The 23,233-nt window shown below is 36.7% G+C and overlaps 1 protein-coding gene across 9 annotated transcripts in view; it reads left to right on the top strand.

The window, feature by feature from the left end:
- PSD3 (pleckstrin and Sec7 domain containing 3) overlaps nucleotides 1-23,233 on the top strand; it is a 746,112-nt gene that overhangs the window by 18,616 nt on the left and 704,263 nt on the right. For all 9 annotated transcript variants that reach the window (XR_005797446.1, XM_040496884.1, XM_040496672.1 and 6 more), the window contains one exon: nucleotides 12,332-12,380. The gene's annotated coding sequence lies outside the window, so the exon portion shown is untranslated. The remainder of the gene's footprint in view (nucleotides 1-12,331; nucleotides 12,381-23,233) is intronic.

The raw sequence follows: 23,233 nt of genomic DNA, 5'->3' as shown, positions 1-23,233 counted from the left end.
CAATCCCACTGATCTTTAAAATTCCAGGCTTTATAAGCCCCACTGATTGCAAGAACTCATATAATTTAGCCCCTCTCATTTTCCAAGCCAACAGCTTCAGAGAAATGTCCTCTTTGTGCCTTCCCCTCACTGCTCCTCTCTCTCTTGCCCTTCTCCATGACCGTGGCGCTCTCCCCTCTGCAGAAACTGTGATCCATTTTTCTCCTAAACTACATTTCCACACCTCCTACCTTCTCAATGTGGACTCTTCTCTCCTTTTAGTTGTGGAGTTTGTTCTGACAATTTCTGGGTTATTTAGGATGATTTGATAGTTATGTGTTTGTAGGATGAACCTAAGCTGGGGTCTTTCTATTCTGCCACCACCTTCCTTTACTTCAACAGACTCTTACCTATAGAGAACAAACTGATGGGTACCAGAGGGGAGGTGGGTGGGGACATGGGTGAAATAGGTGATTATGGGGATTATGGCGATTAAGGAGTGCACATGTTGTGATGAGAACAGGATAATGTAGAAAAGTGTTGACTCACTATATTATACATCTGAAACTAATATAACTGTATGTTAATTGTACTGGAATTAAAATTTAAAAAATAAAATGGCAATAGGATTTTTAAAAAATCTAGTGAGTTCCAAGTAAACTTATTGCTGCATGGGTTGTTCAGTCGTGTTAGGATTTTTCCTGACTCTTTTCCTACTTTGAGGGATGATGTAAATCTCAGAGGCTTGTGTAGTATCATATTCAGAACAGAAGTATCATTTGAGGAAAGTACAAGAGCTCTAGTTGTTGTCTGTCCTACAGTGGCACCTAGTGAGAAGAACAATTTGCCTAGTCATTGGGTGTGGACCTCTGCATACTGTTGCTTGCTGGGGTGAATTCATCCCTATCTCAGTGTAGGCTATAGGAACCACACCCTTATCTCAACCAAGAGACACTCTTCATATGTCCTCAAATAAGACTACTGGCTTTTCTTTAAATACATGTCCCCATTTCTCTGTCTTTATCCACACTATCCCCTCTATTTGTAAAGGTCTTCCCCACTCAATATTCTTGTCTCAGAACATTATCCAGTCTTAAAAAGGCCACAGTGGGCCCTTATGCCTGTATGACTGCATTCTAACCATGTGGGGTCACAACTGCCCTCTTTGATTCAGGCTCATGTAAACTGTCCAGAACCTATAGGCACTTTTGACTTGGGCCCTAAACTACTAACTTTTACATTCAGTTTTTAAATTTAACTCACCGCAGACAAGGTGAAAAAAAAAAACAAAAGATCTGACTAGAGTTGTTACAAATAAATGTAAGAACAGAACGAAGAATCGAGAGGCCTGCTCCCATGTCCCAGGGCTACCACGTAACAGGCTGTGTGACTGAATGAGTTCCTCAGCTTCTCTCTGCCTCTGGTCTCACCAGTACAATAATGGGGAATGGGATTAAAGTAGGAGAGGTCTCTTCCAACACTAAAATCCGTGGAGACAGCTTTCTGACAGTGCCACCTCTCCTGTGAACTCTTCCCTCAAGTGGGGTCATGATCTCCATGCAACTTGATCCATGTACTCACCTTGATGCACTTCTGTGCTCAGGGAAAAGTAATCTCCTCACCTCTGGAAGCACTCTGGTGTGAGTACCTTATATAACTGAATGATAGAGAGGGAGAGAAGAAATAAAGAAAAGGAAACCAAACCAAAAAATTTAAGAAGACAATATTTGTAAACAACTAGAAATCTACAGTATATTAGGGTTCCTTCTATGAAATTACATCAGCATTTTAAATTACCTTCACCTTAGTCTTCATTGTATTTTACTGTTATACTTATCTAAGCTGAAAACTGAATACATTATGTTAAATTGTATATATCTTTTGCTTTCAATCAATATATAATTGGGTTTTCATCTACTAAAATGAAGGTTCTATGATCTCTCTGAGTCAGAAATAATATTTTTTTGCTCTAAACCTCTTATTATGTTTTATATTTTTCATATCACTCACCACCTATTTTGTATTTGATTTATTTTTGTCCTTTTGTATTTTACCTTCTAGACTACAAAGTGGTTGACAATAGAAGAGACCAAGTTTTGTCTATTAAAGAATAGCCACAGAATCAAATGCATGGTACTACTCAAAATATGTTTTCTGAATGAATAAAATGATAATTGCATTATTCAGCTTTCACTATGATAAGCTGTGTAAAAAAAAAATCAGTGGAATGCAAACATTTATTTCTTCCTTGAAGATCATGGACAGTCAGGTAGCTCTGCTTTGGGCTGATAGTCACTTCAGTTCTACTTCACATGTCTTTTGTCTGAGACTCAAGCTGAAGGAGACACTTCTATCTGGAATGCTCACTTCTAGTTGGATAGCTATAAGAAGGTTGGCAGAAAACCCAAAGCTTCTTCAAGCATCCATTTGGAATTAACAGGAGTCACTATTTCCCTCACTACTTAGCCAAAGCAAGTCACCCAGACAAACCTAACTTCACTGGGAAATATATTTCTCTTAGGAGTGAGGTAGGAAAGATTCAGAATTAAGGGAATACTTACTAACAAATAATATAATCCACCACAAAGACATTGGAGAATACAGGATGAAAATAAGCAGCTCCGCAAGAAAGCTTCAGGGCTATACAACAGTGCAACCAACCTAAGTAAGTGCCCTAAAAAACCTCTTTCACATTAATTTTCCATCCCTATATAACTTCTAATTAGTTAGGAAGTATATATATATATATATATATACACATATATATATATATATCTGTCGCCTGCATGAAAAATATATATAGATGAAGTAAAACTCAAATCAGCTATGGAATAAAATACAGGTTTCCCCCCTAAAAGACTAAGAATGAACAGTTCCTTTCCATTTTAGACCTAGGCTTAGAGAAAAAATGGATAGAGCAGCCTCCATAGAATTAAGTTAATTTAAAAATTTTTGGAAGGGGCACCTGGATGGCTCAGTCAGTTGAGCATCTGACTCTTGATGTAGGCTTAGGTCATGATCTCATTGAGCCTTGCATCGATCCCATCCACACTCAGTGTGGAGACCGCTTACAATTTTCTCTCTCTCTACTCCTCTCCCCCATTCAAGGTCTCTCTCTCTCTAAAATAAAAAATTTTTTAAAGTAAAAAAAATTTTTAATATATTTTTGAGATATAATTTTGCATATCACAAATGTCACCAATTTAGAGTATTCAATTCAATGGTTTTAATATACTGAAAGAATTGTGCAACCATCATCACAATCTAAATTTAGAAAATTTTTCTCCTCAACATAACTGGTACTCATTAGCATTCTCTGCTTAGTACCCATCCCCTAGCCATAGGCAACCACTAATCTACTTTCTGTGCAATTAGGTTTTCCCTCTCTGAACATTTCATAGAAATGGATTCATATAGTATGTTGTCATTTATGACTGCTTTCTTTCACCTAGCATAAGTTTTTAAGGTTTGTGCATGCTGTATCAGTATTTCATAATTTTTTACAGCTGAATAGTTTTCCATTGTGTGGATATACCACATTTAGCTTATCCATTCATCAGCTGATGGACATTGAAGTTCTTTTCATTTTTTAACAATTATAAACATTGTGTATAGGCTTTTGTTTTCATTTTTCTTGGATATATATGAAGAAGTGGAGTTGCTGGGACAAATGGTGATTCTATCAACCTTTTAAAGAACTGACAAACTGTTTTCTAAAACAGCAGCACCATTTTATACTTTAATCAGCAATGTATAGGGTTCCCAATTTCTCCACATCTTCACCAACATTTTTTATATCTGTCTTATTGATTCTAGTATCCTAGTGGTAGCTCACTGTGGTTTTGATGTGCATTTTCTAAATGGCCAATGCTGTTGAACACCTTTTCATGTGTTTATTGGTCATTCATATACCTTTGTTTAAGAAATACCAACTGGGGGCACCTGGGCGGCTCAGTTGGTTGAGCATCCAACTTCGGTTCTGGTCATGATCTCATGGCTTTGTGGGTTTGGGCCCTGCATAGGGCTCTGTGCTGATAGCTTAGAGCTTGGGGCCTACTCCAGAATCTGTGTTTCCCCTCTCCCTGCCCCTTCCCCAGCTCACACTCTGTCTTTCTCCCTCTCAAAAATAAATAAAATTTTTTTAAAAAAAAGAAATATCAATTGAAAGACATTGCTCATTTTTAATTGGGTTATTTGTTTCTTTATTATGGAATTCTAAGAGTTCTTTATATATTCTGGTTATCAGTCCCTCATCCAGTGAGCAATTTGCAAATGTTTTCTCCTGTTCTATGGTTTTTGTTTTTTTTTTTTCATTTTCATGATGGTTTCATAGAATGAAGTCCTTTTGTCTTAGCTTTTAAGATTTCCTTCTTTCATGCCAATGCATCTGTACTGCTTTAATTGTGATGAGATGCTAGACTGGGTGCTGAAGGCTATGACTTCACATGGCTTTGTCCCCATATCTTGAGTTCTCTGTTCATTTTGTCAGCATAAAGGATGTTAAATTAGTACTGGCTGAGATTACCTCCTTAAACAGAAACATAAATCACACTTCCTCTGTTTGCATACCATCTACACTTGAATGAGCCTTGAACAGCTGGATGAGCCACAATTCAACTGTGACTTGACTAGAAGCCCCTAGAGCAATGTCTACCCTCACTTAGAGTTATTTCAACTTTAACTGAAGGTCAGGGTTATCAATGCCTTTCAGTTTAAAGAAGAAACATCACTGCTCGTTCTCCTCTGAGTGATATCACCAGAGAATTTGTTTTTGTTATATTAAGGACTATTTAACTCTTCACATTTAGTCCCAAATAATCTATTCTGGAAAGGCTCAGTTTACTTTTCACGGACTTTAAATCAAGTATCTCCTTTGGAGTGGTGCAGAGGTACCAGAGAAAGCTTCATTATTTCCAGTTAATGTTCCATGACCATGCCTGTGTATTTTCCATCCTCTGATCTAAAACCTAAAGATATGAAATGACCTAATGGAAAATGCTAAACCCATAAATTTCCAAGCATGAATGTGACTTTGTAAACCTGAAATCCCTCGAGAGACCTTTGTTTCCAATATGCAAGAGGGTTGTGTCATGCAAAGCCTGCTTTTAGTTGCAGGCAGTCTTTCAATTAGCAAATTGTAAGCTTGTGGGAGCTATTATAGGTCAAATGTTCTTAAATTTATTAATAAAACTGACTGGGAGCTCAGACCATTTAGGAGCCATTTACGGAACTTTCAGAGCTGTTGGATCTGCTGTGGACAAAGTTAGAGATACTAGTTTTACCACCATTATTTCCCAATTTCCTCTTTTAATACATTGAAACTTACTTAAAAACATGAAGTTGTATGCAAATAGCCAACCTCTGTGGGATGGTGACAATGCATATTTTCTCAGGTAGAATTTCCCAGAAGAGGTCCTGAGACAGAGATGACTCCCAGGGGGATTATTGGGTAAGCTCTCAGAAACCACTCCTGTAAGAGAATGAGGGACATGGGCTCACACTGTATTCTCAGCATCTGGGGTGTGCTGAAACTTAACACTAGTTATAGGATGGAGGCCAAAAAGTGAGGTGGGGGCAGGTCTGATGGGGACACATACCTTGTGGGTAAAGGTTTCTACACTGTCTTCGAGTAAGAGGGGAATGCTGCTCTTAATAGGGAAGGGTGGCCCACTTCAGAAGTTTGGGGAGTTAGGAGTTTCAAGATTGAAGGGCAAGCTAAAATCAACTCAGATGTCCTTGGCCGGAAGTTTCACCTTTTTTTGGAGGTCTGCTGTTCTCACAATTAGTCCTGAGCCTGGTAGTCACCTTTCTCTGTTTTCTCTGTCTAGCATTTGAGAGCCTTTTTGTATGCTTCAAGGAGGTCCTCTTGCGTCTGCATTTGGCTCTCATTTGTCTGTAAATTGCTCTCAGGTTTTCACTATCTTTTCTAGACTATCAACCTATCTTTGTAATAGCTACTGAATTACATTGTTACTATTTTCTCCAAACTTTTGACACATCTAGTACTTTATACCAGCTACCGGCATTTCCTTCCCCTGGTATAACCATTTCAATTTGCTACTGGTGAAAGTTTTAACAACCACAGTAAGTATTAGTTTCCTATGGCTGCCATAATAAAGTGAATGGCTTAGACAGAAATTTATTCTCTCATGGTTTTGGAGGCTGAAAGTCTGAAATCAAGGTATCAGTAGAACCATGCTTCTCCTGAAGACTCTAGGGGAGAAGTCTTCCTCCTCTTCCTATTTCTAGAGGTTCCTGACATCTCTTAAGTTGTGGCTACATGACTTCATGCTCGGCCTCCATCTTCACGTGCCTTCTTCCCTATTTGTCTCTCTCTGCATATTTCCCCTTTTTTCATAAGGATGACAATCATTGGACTTAAAGCAATCCTGAATCTAAGATGATTTTATCCTGAGATTCTTCACTAATTAACATTTTCAAAGACTATTTCCTTTTTTAAAAAAGTTTTTTAATTTTTCAAGTTTTTATTTAAATTCTAGTTAGTTAATATACAGTGTAATATTAGTTGCAGGACTAGAAGTTAGTGATACATCATTTACATGTAACACCCAGTGCTCACCACAACAAATGCCCTCCTTAATACCCATCACTTATTAAACCCATCCCCCCTGTCCATCTCCCTTCCAGAAATCCTCAGTGTGTTCCCTATAGTTATGTGTCTCTTTTATGGTTTGCCTCCCTCTATTTTTTTCTTTTCTTTCCCCTATATTCATTTGTTTTGTTTCTTAAACTCCACATATGAATGAAATCATATTGTATTTGTCTTTCTCTGACTTATTTTACTTAGCATAATACAATCTAGCTCCATCAACATCATTGCAAATGGCAAGATTTCATTTTTTTTGATAGATAATATTCCATTGTATATATATATATATATATATACCGTATCCTCTTTATCCATTCATTAGTCGATGAACATTTGGGCTCTTTCCATAATCTGGCTATTGTTGATTATATTGCTATGAACATTGGGGTGCATGTGCCCCTTTGAATCAGTACTTTTGTATCCTTTGGGTAAAAACCGAGTAGTACAATTGCTGGGTTATAGGATAGTTCTATTTTTAACTTTTTGAGGAACCTGCATACTGTTCTCCAGAGTGGCTGCACACGTTTTCATTCCCACCAATAGTACAGGAGGGTTTCCCTTCCTCCACATCCTCGCTGACACCTATTGTTTTTTGTGTTGTTGATTTTAGCCATTCTGACTGGAGTGAGGTGATATCTCAGTGTAGTTTTGATTTGTATTTCCCTGATGATGAGCGATGTTGAGCATCTTTTCATGTGTCTGTTAGCCATCTGTATGTTTTCTTTGGAAAAATGTCTATTCATGTCTTCTTCCCATTTTTAAATTGGATTTTTGTTTTTTGGGTGTTGAGTTTAATAAGTTCTTTATAGATTTTGGATATCAGCCTTATATCAGATATGTCATTTGCAAATATTTTCTCCCACTCCACAGGCTGTCGTTTAGTTTTGTGGACTGTTTCCTCTGCTGGGCAGAAGGCTTTTATTTTGATGATGTCCCAATAGTTTATTTTTGCTTTTATTTCCCTTGCCTCAGGAGACATATCTAGTAAGAGGTTGCTATGGCTGATGTCAAAGAGGTGGCTGCCTGTGTTCTCCTCTAGTATTTTGATGGTTTCCTGTCACACATTTAAGTATTTAATCCATTTTGAATTTATTTTTGTGTATGGTATAATAAAGTCAAAGACCCTATTTCCAGATAAGGTCATCTTCTGCGGTTCTGGATGGACATGAATATGGATGGTGGGGGAGAACACTATTCAATCCACTGTAGATAGCCAGTTTTGCCAGGGACTACTTGTGCTCAGTTTATCACTGATTAGAAGCTCCTCATTGCTAACCAGATGGCAAGCAATCCAGTTCCAAAACCCCATATAACCTTTGTCATCCCACTCCTGATACCAACCTCACAAGTTTCATTCTCCAGGAAACAGACCTTGAAACAGAGTTTAGCCCACAGAATATTAATTAGGGAATGCTCTTGGTACCTGTGGAAGGGAAGGAGAGGTCAAGCTGCAACAGCCTTAACCAATCCCACAGGAAGCTTTGGAGCTAACCTAAAATCCCCTGTTGTAGTCATCCTGGGTTGGGCCAAAACTGTTAGATGGTTATGTACCAACTTCTATTAGTCACTGGATATGCGCTACCCTGGGAAAGGCTTGACCTTGAATGAGGTGGCTCTTTGTAGCTGAAGTAATCTCTGGAGGGGCTGGCAACCAGAGACTGTCTGCTGACATACTCCCAGCAGTGGGCAAGAAGTCCTTCCTTCAAGGAGATTTGGGTGGTATGTCATTGTGTCGACCACAATACCTGAGAGGTGAGGATAATAGGGTGAAAATGGAATTACAGTTCAGTGAACACCCTAGGCATATCCAGTTCTGAATCTCATGACATAGGACCCATTCTGGGCCCCACTATTTAATGAGTACAGCCTACCAGACCTTAGGAGTAGTTCAAAAGCTGAGCCAGGTTTAACACACAGCAAGAAAATCTCTGTGGAATTAGAAAATGCAGTGGCTATCACTCTATGACTTGGGATATAGTTGTATAATTATGTTAGAGAACAAATAAACTGATATTCAGGAAAAGTTAATTGACTTTCCCAAAGTCATCTAGTTATGGAGGTGAATATGAACTTTAACATTTTTAGTCATTTTAAAAATTATTAAATATCCAAACACACATACAACTGTGGAAAATAATTTAATGAACACCCAGGAGTGCACAACCCAACTTTAAGAAGTCCTAACATTTGGTTGTATTTGCTTCAGATACTTAAAAAAAAATCTTGGGGTGTCTGCCTGGGTGGCTCAGTTGGTTGAATGTCTGACCTTGATTTCAGCTCAGGTCATGATCCCAGGATCATGGGACTGAGCCCCACATCAAGCTCCTTGCTTAAGCAGGGAGCCTGCTTAATATTCTCTCTCTCTCTCTCTCTCTCTCTCTCTCTGTCCCTCTCCCATCCCTCTCCCTGGCTTGCACTAGCACTCTCACTCTTTCTCAAAAAACAAAAAAAAAACAACAAAAAAAAAACTTAACAGTTAAAGAAACCTTTTACATTTATTACTCTGACCCTAATTCTCCCTCTCTTTTTACAGAAAGAACTAATATGAATTTAGTGTTTATCATTCAGATGACTTTTTTGTCTTACACTATCTATGAATGTGTCTATAAATAATTAATAATATTATAAAGCATGTCTCAAGCTTTATGTAAGTGAATCATACCAAATTTATCATTCTGCAACTCACTTTGTTCATTCAAAATTATGTTTTTGAGATTTATTATGAGATTTAGCCATGTTGATACATGTAACTCTATTAATTTAAACTATTTTATAATATACTATTCAATGAAAATGCTATATATATATGTATATTCTTTTATTATTGGACATTTGGATTGTTTCCAATTTTCACTTTTATGAACAATGCTGCAATGAAATTCTTGTTCGTGTCTCTTAGAGCACATGTGAATGAACTGGTGAGTATATATTTAGAAATGGAGTATTGGCTTTTGGGACATGTACATCAGGGCTGGGACCAGGGTGAGGCAAGCAAAGTACATGGAGCACAGTTTTCAGGAGGACTTCATTCTCAGGTGCTAACCTGCACTCATATGACCCTGAGAGTGCATGTCTCCTTCAATGTCGTGCCCTGGGCACCTGACTTGACTCATCCTGGTAGACCCCAAGAGCAAACATTGTGAGCTTTCATAAATATCACCAAGTTGCTCCTCCATATGTTTGAACCAATTTACTTTCTCACTGGCAACTTGTGAGAGTCCCATTTATATCACATTCTTGTTAAATTTGATGTCAGACTAAAATTTTTTGCTATTCTGATGGATGTGATCCAGTTTGTTACTTTAATTTACATTTTGTTTATTACTAGTAAATTTGAGCACATCTCCTAAGTTTATTAACTGTTCAGATTCCTTTTTTTATGGCTTGCCTTTCGTATTGTTTGCCTGTTTTTCTATTGTATTACTTATATTTTTCTTACTGGTTTATAAGTGTTCTTATGTTCTGGATCCTAATTCTTTACATTCTATGGGTTGCAGATATTTTCTCCTAGTCTGTCCTTAGTCTTTTATTGTGTCTTTTGTCATACAAAAGTTTTACATTTTATTATACTCAAAAGTATTTATTGTTACATCTGTTGATTGTATTTTTCTCTTCCCCATCCTTGAACCTGGTGTTATAAAAGGTATCTTTATAAATTTTACTCTGAAATCAACAGTTTTACTTTTTACATTTGTTTTTAGTACACTTGAAATGTATTTTTGTGTATGATATAAAGTTTCTACATGGATAACCAATTTTCATAAAGATAATCACTGAAAATGTTTGAAAAGTATTCCTAATTTTTGACTCAGAAATTACATGATTAAGATTTGTCCCAGGGCACCTGGGTGGCTCAGTCATTTAAGCATCCGACTTTGGCTCAGGTCATGATCTCGCGGTTCATGAGTTAGAGCCCCACTGTGCTGACAGAGCCTGGAATCTTCTTCGTATTCTATGTTTCCCTCTCTCGCTGCACCTCCCTGACTCATACTCTGTCTCTGTCTCTCTCAAAAATAAATAAAACATTTTTAAAAATTTAAAAGATTTATCCCAAAAAAAGGAAAAGAGGTGTATGCAGAGTTACTAGGATGAAGATCACATCATTGCTTATTATATGGAAGAATTGCAGATAATCCAAATATTTAACAGTGGAAGAATGGGTAAAATGAATTTGATTATTGTTATATAATGCTTTATAGTTATAAAAATAACACTTCTGAAGAAAATTAAATGACATGGCAATAAACTAATGATAGAGTCTCATGTGGAAAAGGCCAGTTAAAGCCGTGTATATGTAGGCAATGAATAAATCATGGGGAAGGAAGGTACAGTATAGGGAATACAGTTAATGGTATTGTAATAACGTTGTATGGTGACAAGTGGTAGCTACACTTGTGGTGAGGGTGAGCATAGAATAAAGTATAGACTTGTGAAATCACTATTTTGTACACCTGAAAATAATGTAGCATTGTATGTCAACTAGACCTCAATTAAAAAAACCCAGTGTACATGATTTAATCTTATTTTGAAAAGAAAAAATATATATACACACAAGATAAGCTGAAAAGTTATTTATTGAACTATTAACAGTTGTTGTCTCTGGGTCATGAAATTATGGGTGGGTGATTTTATTTTATTTACTTCTCTTTTCACAACTATGTTTTCTATATATTATATATTTTACTTTTATATTTATATATTTTTATATTTATATATTTTACTTAATATATTTTACTTTTTAATAAAAAATTGGAAGTTATTTAAAAATAATTATTTCAAGGATTAAGGTTAACAGAGTACTCTTATCTGATTAATAGGGAACAAGTAGACTTTGTTATCTGTAATGTGGTTGCAGTGATTGAAAGCCCAGAATCTTAATGCCAGGACTGAAGTCAAGCATCCTGCCCACAGTCCTCCATACTTGTATGACCACATGTCCTGATTTGGGGTTCAGAAAGCATAATTACATTACACCCTACATTATGGGTGCAGAGGTTGTTGAAACCATATAGACTTTCAAGGCAATATCATAACCATTTTTAATCAGGATTTATCTTTATACAAGTAGAGGTCAAAACTGTGGTTCAACAACTAAAATTTCATGAGATAAGTGTAGGCATTCTGGCAGTTATGAAAGACGCCATCTTCTTTGAGAAGAGACAGGAAGTTTCTTACCACATAGGGATGTCATATATGATTTGAAGACAGTTGCTCTTGAAATTGTGCAGTAAGTAGAAAGTCCAAAATTTCTCCCAACCCCCAGCAAGACACATATGCAGGATGTTTTGTGCAAAAGAAAAAAAAAAAAGAAAGAAAATGAAAAAGAAAGAAAAAATCCTGAAAAGTTAAAGCTAGAACTATAATTTTTTATATTTTGAACATTTTAAAAATTATTAAAAGTAGTAAGATTAATTTAATAGATACATTGTACCCAGAAGTGTGCTAGTCAAGGTTAACTGACTCTCCGGAAGAATAAAAAACTTCTGCTTTGTACCATTTGCTGATTTCTGTGATGTAAGTACTTCCCCTGTGGCCAATTCAAGCCATCGTGTGACATCCTTGAAAAGGGAGTTGGGGAGAGATGCACAAAATTCACTCTCCCTGTGTGATCCAGATCCAGCACACCACTGATTGTACCCCAATAGCCATAATTACAAATATTAACAATTTTTCATGACATTTTCCACAAAGGAAATAAAACATTGTGAACAATGTTGAAGTCCTCCTTGTTTGTCTTCACAGATCCACCTCCTTGTCTTCCTTCCCCAGAGACACCACTATGAAGAATCTGGTATGTATTCTTCCAGACTGCATTTTCATAACTTTATTACAATATATATGTAGTCAAAGCAATAATTATGCTTTTCATATTTTGAATTTTACCTACTACTATCATATTATACGTATTCTTCATCTTCCTTTTCTCTCACATTATGTTTATGAAGTTTATTCATATTGTTACATATAGAGGTGGTTCATTTTTTATAACTGCTGATTGTGCTCAGTTATTTGAAAATACCACAACTTATTTATCCATCCTCTTATTAATAGACTTTTAAGTTGCTTTCAAATTTTGGTAATACAAGTGATGTTGTAACTGCTCTAGATATATCTCAGTATGTAAAATTACAATGGTCAGAATTAAAACAAATGAATTGTAGGGGATGGTAATTTTCTACATTAGTTATATTGACAAATACTACAAATTATTCCCTAAGTTGTTGTACCAATTCATACTTCAGGTAGAAATATATGAGTATTTCTTATTTTCATATTGAAAATATTTCATATTTTCATATATGAGTATTTCTTATTTTCATATTGCCAATTTAGAGTATCACAGGGATTTTTAAATGTCATCAACCTTAGGGTATGAAAAAGAACTTGGTTCTAACTGGCACTTCATGGATTACTAGTTAGTTTGAACATTATATTAGGGTGAAGGCTAAGCTACTGTAACACATAGGCCACACAGATATAGTAGTTTTTAAAAAGGACATTTCTCTCTTGTATAACAATCTTATGTTGGGTAGTCCAGGCTGGTGAGGTGGCTTGACTCCACAGTTATTCAAGGATCTTTCCTTTTGTTACACTACTATCCTGTAGGTCATCATCCTTGTCTTCATGGTTATAGTTAGCTTATTGCCACATACCAACTTTTGAGAAAAGATTAGAGAATTTTTGGAAAAACATTGTTCATAGGCAAATAAGGCAGAAGCTGCACACATCCCTTCCACTCACATTCCACTGGCCCTACTTAGTTTTATAGAGGTGCATCCTTAGCAGGATGCTGGGAAATGTAGTCCTTCACTGGACAACCATGTGTCCAGGAAGAAGGGAAGAAGGTAGGAACTAACATTCCTTCTTAAGCAGGTGTTTGTTGACCTTTTGGGCTTTATCTTCTATTACTCAACTGGCAATACATTTTGTCCATTTTAATTTTGTTTGCTTTTTCTTATTGATTTATAGGAATTCTTTATATGTGGTAGTTTGCTTACTTACAATAAATTTGATCACCTAAAATGTATCAGTACACATATATCAATAAAGGAATTTTAAAATATTCTAGTGTACATTTAAAGGAATTACTTGTTATTTAAACTAGTCATATCACATTCTTTTGATAAATTAAGATTTCCTTTATAAAGTAAATAATTCCCACTCAACCCCATTTTCTTTTTTCTGGAAATATGGAATCTCACCTACTCTGTTTAAAATGAGATGAGGCACTTGGGTGGTTAAGTAGGTTAAGCATCCAACTTCAGCTCAGGTCACAATCTCATGGTTCATGGGTTTGAGCCCCATGTTGGGCTCTGCCCTGACAGTGTGGAACATGCTTGGGATTCTCTCCCTCTCCCTCTCTCTCTGCCTTTCCCCCCTCCTCAAAATAAATACATAAAGTTAAAAAATAAAATGAGGGGCTCCTGGGTGGCTCAGTCAGTTAAGCATCCACCTTGGGCTCAGGTCATGATCTCATGGTTTGTGGGTTTGAGCCTGGCATCATGCTCTGTGCTGACAGCTCAGAGCCTGGAGCCTGCTTTGGATTCTGTGTGCATGTCTTTCTCTGCCCCTCCCCTGTTTGCGCTCTTTCTCTCAATAAATAAATAAACATTTTAAAAATTAAAAATTAATAAATAAAATGAAATGGACCTACAATACTCCATTGACTTCTAAACATCATTGTTTTATGGTAAGTTTTTTAGGTTAACATAAGTTCTCAAAGCTAACACTTAGAAACTTTGTAGTTTCTTAGATTCTGGTGAAATTACCGAACCTATAAGAAAATCTGAAAACCTGTATGATGTTGTGGTAATTTTCTTAACCACACTGAGTTTCCATTATCTCAATTGTAAGGATGATATGATTTGCTCTGCCTACTATATGAGATTGTTTTAAGGATTAAGGAAGATAATATAGGGAAATGCTCTATAGAATGCAGAATTTATATAATTGTTAGGAACTAAAATTATGAATAGGATTTAAGTAACATGCATTAGATTTCATTTGAAGTCTCATAAATCTTGTTTTCAGTTCCACCAACATACTCTATATATCATCTACACACATATTCCATACTCCATTATCAGGACCTGACTTTTGACAGTCACTACCATCTCTGGGTTGAGTGTATGTGTAGGGTGGAAAGACAGCCATGTGGTTGAGCACATCTATGTAGGATAAGACTCTTCTGAGAATTGGTTTTATTCAGGGCTGTTTCTTTCCTAATGACAACCTAGGAGACACTTTCCAGACTGTTTTCAAACAGTTTTCAGCTAAACCTCATCATGTCAAGTTATGCCTTGGAGTTTCTATTACTGATTCAGGCCAACCCAGCTTGTCATTCTTCACTGTTTTCACTAGGGAAAATTCTCAGTTTCCTGGAATTTTGCATCCAGCCTGTCACACACAATTAAACCCCATTACAGTTACATGGGAGACATATAAATGACGTCTCCCCCTCTTAACCTGATCCATCAGCTCCTCTCCCCAGTATCTCTGTGCTAGCACAACCCTGCATGGCAGTCCTTTGGTGTGGCCAAGGAAAAAGAGGGCTAATGGGGACAGAGGGGGAAAGAATGCTCTGGAATGTGATTGTTGCTTTATTAGTAATAAACTGATTTTTAAAATTTAGAAAGAAGAATTCTATCAATGCATTAAGAAGTGAGTATATAGAAGTATCATTATTTTATTGATATACTTGAAGTTTGTTTTATTTCTTTTTCTTTTTTTTTAATTTATTTTTTTTAAGTCGGCTCCAAGCCCAGCATGGAGCCCATTGTGGAGCTGGAACTTACAACCTTGAGATCAAGACCTGAGCTGAGGCCAAGAGTCAGATGCTTAACAGACTGAGCCACACATGCACCCCTTGAATTTTGTTTTAAAAGTGAGAACAACAGTGTTCTTGTGACAAAATGCAGGACAATTATTTTAATGCTGTGTAGCTTACACCTGCAGATGATAGGTATGCCTAACGGGAAAGACCATCCTGTCTTCTGAGCAAACATGTCCCTAAACTTTTTATTTGCTGCAGTAAAATTAGACTATAATTATGAGGTACTGAAGTAAGGCATATTTCATAGAGATAACATATAATATTAAATTAAAAAATATATACCTGTTTGCTCAGTGGATACCAAAGATAGATTATATACCTGCCTATGTACATCATGTGAGGAATTTTCTATAAAAAGTTAACAACAAAATCATTATTTTTTTTATTAGAAACTCTCATTTCTTGGTGCCTGACTATGTTCTAAACACTGTGCTGAGCACATTTTACATGGTCTCATGTCACCACTATTACATTATTGTTTCTAACTAAAAATATACTCAAGGAATCCCAAGGTTTAGAGGGTCATCTGATTTGATCTATACCATTTGACTTACAGCAGCTTTTCCATTAATATGATCCACTTCACTTCATGGCACCTAGTAATCACTTATTTCTACTTCTGTCTTTTTGGGGGTAAGATAAGGGCATCAACAGATTAACTAAACTAAGAGCTTGGATAATAGGTATTAGAGATAGAAGGGACCTTGTGAAGCCCAAGCCAGCCTTCTGCCTTTAGATGATTATGCACAGGAGGGCAGGAGAGGTTGCCAGATGGCTAGAAAATAGCAGATGGAAACCATAGTCCAGATCTTCTATTAAGATCCTGTCTCCAAGATCTCCCTCTCCTAACTGACTTTTTTTGTGAGAGCAAGAGTCAGTGTGTGTTGATATATGGCACATTTGTGCCATTGGTTCTTCTTGACCAGTTGCACTTTCAAAATCATAGAAAGAAGAGGTGAGAGTAGAACATGCTTTTAGGAAAAGCAGCTAAGGCTAAAATCTATAGCTCTACCCCAAGGAATAAGATCATAACCTTATCCCAGCCCAAGCTGTAACAACATTCTACCGAGATGATGAAACAAACATGTCTTCCTCCTGCTTCACCTCTTCTACTTAAGCATGTCTGTTCCATCCCTCCCATCTGCTGACATTCCAAACCTCAGGGCAGCCTGAGGATGCAGTACAGGAATAAAAAGGGAAGGTGCTGAGAGGAACTTTCTGCCAATCTCAAGTAGCTTTTAAAAATGCATAAATGGTAATTAGCATAAACAGAGCTCATTTTAGTGTGTGTTTGTGTGCATGTATGTGTGTGTGTGTGTGTGTGTGTATTGGAGAGGGAACACTCTTCCTGATGACTATGCCTGAATGCTGGTCTTTCCTGACCTACTGATGAGATTTCCTGCATGGCAAAGAAATAGCCTCTCACTCCATGAAAAGAGATAGTCCCAGAGAAATCTCTGGAAAGACAGATCTAAACAAACACAGACAAGACATTGATTTAATGCAGATGCTGACACTACCAGGAAAATGAGAAGAAAAGGGAATATTTGAGAAGAAGCTGAAGCATCTCTTAGAAAGGAAAGCAAAGGAATACATTAAAAGACCAAGAATTGGCAGCAAGAAAATTACCTTGTGACATTCATAAACATGTCAACCAGAACGCGTAAAGAAGTGATTCTGGGAGCAATAGAAAACCTGGAGCTGTAACAGAGGATAAGGAATCCAATCAAAACATGAAGCTAGGGGTGCCTGGGTGACTTAGTCTGTTAAGTGTCCAACTCTTGATTTTGGCTCAGGTCATGATATCACGGTCATGGGATGGAGTCCCTCATTGGCTCCGTTGGGTACGGAGCCTTCTTGAGACTTCTCTTTCTCTTCCTCTTCCTCTGTCCCTCCCCCATTTGCACTCTTGCTCCCCCTCTCTCTCAAAAAACAAAACAAAACAAACAAAAAAAGCCATGAAGCTTGTTCACATCCAAGCTGTGAAACTATTATCTCCTTGGTAAGGAGGGATTGAGGCTCAAACTGCACTCACCCTAGCATGATTTATTTACAGATAAATTATATATCTATAATTAAGCACATGGATTTAACTGAAATGCTTAGCCACAATATTACACATACCATGTTTGTTAAATTATACTTAAATGACCTCTTTCTGTTTAAAGTACCATTAGGGAGCTGGGTAGTGGGGTGGAGTGGGGAAAAGAGGAGGAAGGGATGGAGAACTCCAAGAATAAGCTATATTTTGCAGAGCAAAAGACTATCATAGGTTGGGGCTCTCTGTGCCTTTACCTACTTGCTGGAGAAGAGGGTATGTTGGAGTTAATATCCTCACATGGAAGGTCCATCAGCAGATTTGAGGCTGTGCTGGTGGACTGAGTCAGTGAGTGAGTCAAATCCCTGCTCCACCCAGGAGCAAAATGACAATAGAGTCTTTCAGGGCATAGGTGTGAGTCATGTTTGAGCATCAAACCTTGCAATGCAACACCATGACATCACCTCTATAGCCTACTATTTGGCCCACAGAACAGCTGTGGAAGCAGTGATTGAATCTGAATCAAATTCAACTCTATTAAGTTAACCTTTGCAAGGTCAACATCTGCTACTTGCTCTTTAGCCAGCCAGCAATCTAGAAAATGAGTGTAGATGACTTGGTTGATGAGGCTTCAATAATAGAAATCTGGGTACTGATTAAATTTTGTGCAGCATGTCTTTGTGGATGCTAGTGTATCTTGCTGGGTTTCTCAGAGTTGGTGTCAATTATATCTCAAAAATTATAACAGCAAATGCTCTTTTATAAAGTATCCTATAGACAATTAGCATGAAATATATATATATATGAACAACTTTATGTGTATATATACACATATATCTATATATGCATATACATACATATACATATTATAAGTTTCTGAATGCTTTTGTATTTGTATATATGTATATATAGGCATACATGTTCACTACAGCATTTTTTATTGCAACAATAAATCCAGCAATAAATGCCCAACAATAGGATATTTTTAATTAGATTATGGCCCATACATACTGTGTAATGTTATGGAGCTCTTGAAAAGAAACAAGTGTATTAGCACACATGATTATTACAACCTATTATGGAAGAGAGTGATGTGATAGAAGAATTATGTAATAGGGTCCCATTTATGTAAAAAAAGGATATATATTAATTAAGGCTTAGACAGTCTCTGAAAAACTGGGAGAAAATAACTATTAACTGGGTTAGGCTCTGGAGAAGGATCTGAAGATGGGTGAGGATTTGGGGATTTGGGTGAAGGTAGAGAGGTGGGAGGGAGAATCTGTTTGTTAAGATGAGTTTTTTTTTTTTAATGTGTCTTCTAAAATACAGCAAACATTAAATAAAGTCACAATAATTTCACCCAATATCCAGAGGTCAAACTACCATTATGAAGATACTGGCTGCTGAACATATACTATAAAAGTGGTGTCAAGTGTCCATGAACAAGGATTCAGATGACCCCAAAGCAATTTCATTGTTAATATTTTATTCTGCCATGCCTTCTCTTTAGCGCCATTTTCAAGGAATTGGGCATTCTTTTTCTAGATATTTTCTTTCTCAATTACTCAATCATTGATCTAATAACAAAAGGAAGCTATTAGAGACTCTATGTGCCAGATATTACTCATCCTTGATAAATTGATGCCCAAGGGAATATGAAAAAAAGGCACATCAACAAAAATAGAATATAATTCACATTGATTAAATCAGTATGTGCCAAACAGTTCATTTTGTGGGACAGGAAAAATAGCAACATATATTAAGAAATCTAACAAGTGAACATAGGAGATTATGGCTCTCCTAGGATTCAATTATTCAATGGGCTTTTCTTGATTATTTATTTTGCATTAGGCATTATGCTGAGGGTGAGTAGTGGAACAGTATGGTGAAAGGAAGGGAGAAGTTAAAATAGTAATTAAAATGCATTGGAATAAGAGGTAAAGTGAAGGTCAAGAGGAAAGCACATTTAAGCAAGTATAGAATGGCATATAAACATGAAAGAATGAGATATTGAAGGGAAGCAAGAATACTGCTCTTCTTGGATGTGGAGGATACATATCCCAAACTGTCTATTCAACATGTCCAGTTAGATATCTAATAAGCATCTCAAATTTAATACACCCCAAGTTGAGCTTCTTATTCCTCCACTCTCCACTTTCCACCAGCTCTTCCCATGGTCTTCCTTTTTGTAGTTTATGGCAACCACATCCTTCAGTTGCTCAAACCAAATGCCTAGAAGTTACTATTGAATACCCTCCATACTCCATTTACAAGGTTTCAGAAAATCTTTCCGGATCCCCTGAAAGGATCCAGACCTGATCATGTCTCACTAGCTCTATTGCTTCCATCCTGGTCCAAGGCACCATCACCTCTGGCAGGGTTGCCTCACTTCAATCTATTATCTACATAGCAGAGTGATCTGTTTCTACAGTAAGACAGATCATGTACTTGTCCAGATCAAACCCACCTTGACTCTCATTTCACCTAAAGAAAAAGCTAAAGTCCTCCCTGCAGTTGGTCAAGGTCCTGAATTATTGGACACTTCTCCTCTCCTCATTCTGCTTCCCTTCCCTCTACTTCCTCTTCTTGCCCCCTCCTCTCCACCCACAGGCATCTAGCTCTTCCTCCAGCCTCTCCCAGGCACACTTGTTCTACACCCTCCACTTTTTATTCAATAAACCTTCTCAGTAAGTCTTCTTAATACCCCTATATAGATTGCAATCTCTTCTTTTTTATTTTTCATATCACATATAACTATCAAACACATTCTATATTCTATGTATTTATTTTGTTTATTATCTGCCATCTAGAACACATCTCCAGAGTATAAGTTCCAGAAAGATATGGATTTTTGTCTGTTTCTGTTCACTGCTGTATCCTCAGAACCTAAAATAACAATAAGAATATTATAGACATTCAATAAATATTTATAAAATTCATTAACGAATGAGTGGGGTCTGAATGAGGTATAAAATGATCAAAGTTGAGCTTGAGGGGATACACAAGGGCCCAGATCTTGAAGGTGCCATAGAGGGGTGGCTATACCATTTGTGTGTGTGTTGTGTGTTTATGATATGCAAATATATATACAGCACAAAGAACACAACAGGTGGGGGAAAGACAGGAAAAAATGTTTAAAAGTTTTTACAATGGTATTTTTCAGTAAGTATGAAGAAAATGAGACAGATTCCAGAAATAGTTTTAAGTATAATTCATGAGATATAATAGCTAAATTAATGTGGAAAGTGAAGCAGAAGGAAGACCCAAAGGTAACTCTGAGTTCCTAGTCTGGGTGTTTGGGCGCTTAAATGCCACTAAATTAAGTGTGAATATATGACCTGCAAGGGAAGTAATAAAAACCAATAGTGGTATCTTCCAGGAGGAAAAACAACCTGGCTGACTTCTGGGCTTTATAATCAATCTCATGCTATGAGTGAGTTTTCACATGGTACATGAGTGATTTCCTGCAGCAGATGGTGAACTGTCCTTTCATTTCGTGACCACATAGTCCCCAATATGAACAGGAATCTAAGGCTGGAAATGTGGGGAGATTAAAAATAAGTAATTCATACTCAGATTGGAGACACTTGAAGCTTATTAGATAATACTACAAAGTTTTATGACAGAGTGTGCTAAGGCGGCAAAGAAATCTAATGGCCACAAAAACAATTCATATCCCGCTAAACAGAAGAAAAGAGGAGAAGTAAATAATAGATAAGGGGATGCTGATGTAACAGTTGTTAACGTTGTATAACATGATGGAGTATGGATCACAACATGTAGCCTGATTTGTTTTGTAAAAGCATCTTAGGACATGCTTTTAACACAGATGAAATTTATTTGCATACTAAACGTGTAAGCCTATTCTTAGCATATTCATGTAAACACATTCTTCTGCAAAGAAACACACTCCTCTCATTTTTCTTGAGCCATATGATCCTCTCAATCTAGCTTTCATTTTCTAACTTTTGATAAAGACACAAACCTAAGAAATGCTTCATTTTTCTCTTCACTTCATTATAAGAAAAATTCCAGTGTAATAAAAGCAAGAGGCAGGCGCAATGATCAGCGGCCCCTGTCAGCTGGCCTCCGTGGTGGGTGAGCAGTCCTGACGGGTGTGCTCCTGGGAATGTCAGTCTGACACTGCCCAGAGGAGACAGAAATCCATGTTTTCAGAAGAAGTGTCCTTTTAAAAAAGGTTAGCAAGCAGGTAAAAAAATGTTAAAGCAACATGTGGGTCGAAGCATACACAAAATCTGAACACATCTGTTGACTTGAGTACAAGTTTGAGCTCTGCTTTAGAGTTTCAAAATTCTTTAAGGCACATTCTCTTGCTTGACTTCTTAACAATCCAGTGAGATACGATTGCTTACATTTTCCTTCTCTGGTATGGTAGTGACCTGAGAAGACAAGAGGCTTACCCACACTACCTAAACCCAAGCCATCTCAAGGCTAAACTTCTCAATCTAAATCTTAGGTTCTGTCTTCTATTGAATTTTGTTGTTTTAAATGTTCAGAAGATTGAAACAGACTTTGGATTCTGCCTTCTTTTTCCTTCCAAGTTCTACAAATTATTTGAGACCAAAGAAAATATACAAAAATAAATTGTATATGTGTAATTTTTATTGAACTTGCCTTATGGATTATAAGAAAAAAATAGAGTAATCATGAACATTGTAGCAAAGTTTACTGTTTTTCAAAATCTTAGATAACTTGATACTTGTTATATCATATAGTATTTGTCTTTGTCTGACTTACTTTACTTAGCATTATATTCTTTTGGCTCATCCATGTTGTCACAAATGGCAAGATTTCATTCTTTTTTATGGCTGAGTAATACTCAGCTATATGTTTGGTGAGATTTGGGACATGATTTGGTGATTGGATATAAACACAAAGGATTAAATCATGACTTAGCTTTGTGACTTAAAGTACTTTCAGTCAGTCACCAATTTAACAAATATCTTATTGAGCACCTACTATGTGCCAGGCACCATTTTAGGCATTAAGGGTACAGGGCTAAATAAGAAAAGACATTTTAGTGAGATGTGTCAACTGTGGGGAGGGAGCAGAAAATCAAGCAGTGGATCAATTAGTCAATAAGTCATTCAGTGACAAGTGCTAAGCAAAGCTTAAAATAGGCTAATGTGATAGAGAAGGACACTTTGGGATTGGACCAGGAAGGCCTTTCTGAGGAGATGACATTTAGACTGAGTTCTGAAAAACAAGAACAAGCCAACCATGGAGAATAAGGGAAAGGGCATTACACAAAGAAGAACTAATTGATGAATTCTCCAAAGCAAATATGAGCTTGGTGAGATGAAAAATGGATAGGGGTGCCAAATTTAGCAAATAAAATACAAGATACCCAGTTAAATTTGAATTTCAGGTACCAATATTTTGTTTGTTTTAGTATCGCATAAGCAATAGTTGGGACATACTTAAACTATGGAAAAAACTTTGTTGTTTATCTGAAATCAAAGCATTCTTAGAACTAATAAGCAATTATATGAAGATCTGAGGATACAAGAGGATACAAAAGCCTATTGCTTTCCTACATATCAGCAATAAACGATTGAAATTTGAAATTAAAAATGTAGTACCATTTACATTAGCCACCCTCCCCCCCCACCACCAAGAAAAAGAAAAAGAAAGAAAAGAAAAAACAGACTTAGGTACCTGAGGTTCCTTATGTAACCTAACAAAATATGTACAAGATCTCTATGAGGAAAACTAAAAAACTCTGATGGAAGAAATCAAAGATATAAATAAA

The sequence above is a fragment of the Herpailurus yagouaroundi genome, unplaced genomic scaffold, assembly GCF_014898765.1.
Source record: "Herpailurus yagouaroundi ecotype Mexico unplaced genomic scaffold, PumYag 28, whole genome shotgun sequence".
NCBI lineage: Eukaryota > Metazoa > Chordata > Mammalia > Carnivora > Felidae > Herpailurus > Herpailurus yagouaroundi.
Note: the sequence above shows the minus strand (reverse complement) of the source record. Positions and strands in the feature narration are given on the sequence as shown.